The following is a 1212-nucleotide window of genomic DNA, read 5'->3' on the forward strand; positions in this document are numbered from 1 at the left end:
AAAAAAAAAAAAAAAAAAGAATCGAGCAACAAAATGCTGATGGTGGGTGCCTGTAATCCCAGCTACTCGGAAGGCCGAGGCAGGAGAATCACTTGGACCTGGGAGGCAGAGGTTTCAGTGAGCCGAGATTGCGCCATTGCACTCCAGCCTGGGAGACAAGAGCGAAACTCCGTCTCAAAAAAAAAAAAAAAGACACCCAATACCAGAACCCTGCAGAAGGGAAAAAGATTGACGTTGAATACTTGAATACACAGAACCAGACCTGAGATTTTCAAGGGAATAAGAAAATTCTTTCTTGGTTTCCTCAACTCTTCTTGTGATCTCAACTATCTTACCTGAAAACAAGCAAATAGATATCACTTAGAACGATGGTTCTCATATTGTGATTCCTGGATGAGTAGTAGTACTATCACCTGGCAACTAATTAGAAATCCAAATTTTGGGGCTCCATTCAAGACCTACTCAGTGAGTAGAACCCCATTCCAGAAATTCTGAGGGTTGGGCTAACAATCTATTTTTGTTTGTTTGTTTATTTGTTTTTTGAGACTAGACAGAGTCTCGCTCTGTCACTCAGGCTGGAGTGCAGTGATTCGATCTTGGCTCACTGCGACCTCTGCCTCCCGGGTTCAAGTGATTTTCCTGTTCCAGCCTCCCAAGTAGCTGGGACTACAGACGCACGCCACCATACCTGGCTAATCTTTGTATTTTCAGTAGAGACGGGGTTTCACCATGTTGGCCAGGATGGTCTCAATCTCTTGACCGTGTGATCCGCCCATCTAGGCTTCCCAAAGTGCTGGGATTAGAGGTGTGAGCCCCCCGCGCCCAGCTGCAACCTATTTTTTTTAACAACCCCTTCCTGTGATTCTGATGCCCACTAAAGTTTGAGAAACAATGTCTTTAGAATAGTGGCCCTGTGAGGTCTTTAACAGCTCAGGAAAATTAAGATGAACATAAGTTGGGCTGCCAGAGTACATTTACCTTGAATAGATAAAGACTACTGGAGAGATGTATTTAACAAGATACAGCAACGCTAAAAAGAATAAAAATGTATTTAAATTAACCTTTTGTTTTCTTTGAGACAGGATCTTGCTCTGTTGCCCAGGCCGGAGTACAGTGGTGCAATCATGGTTCACTGCAGCTTCTACCTCCTGGGCTCAAGTAATCCTCCTGCCTCAGCCTCCCAAGTAGATGGAAACACAGGCATGTGCCACC

Source organism: Rhinopithecus bieti, unplaced genomic scaffold (genome assembly GCF_001698545.2).
Source record: "Rhinopithecus bieti isolate Rb0 unplaced genomic scaffold, ASM169854v2 scaffold_947, whole genome shotgun sequence".
Classification (NCBI taxonomy): domain Eukaryota; kingdom Metazoa; phylum Chordata; class Mammalia; order Primates; family Cercopithecidae; genus Rhinopithecus; species Rhinopithecus bieti.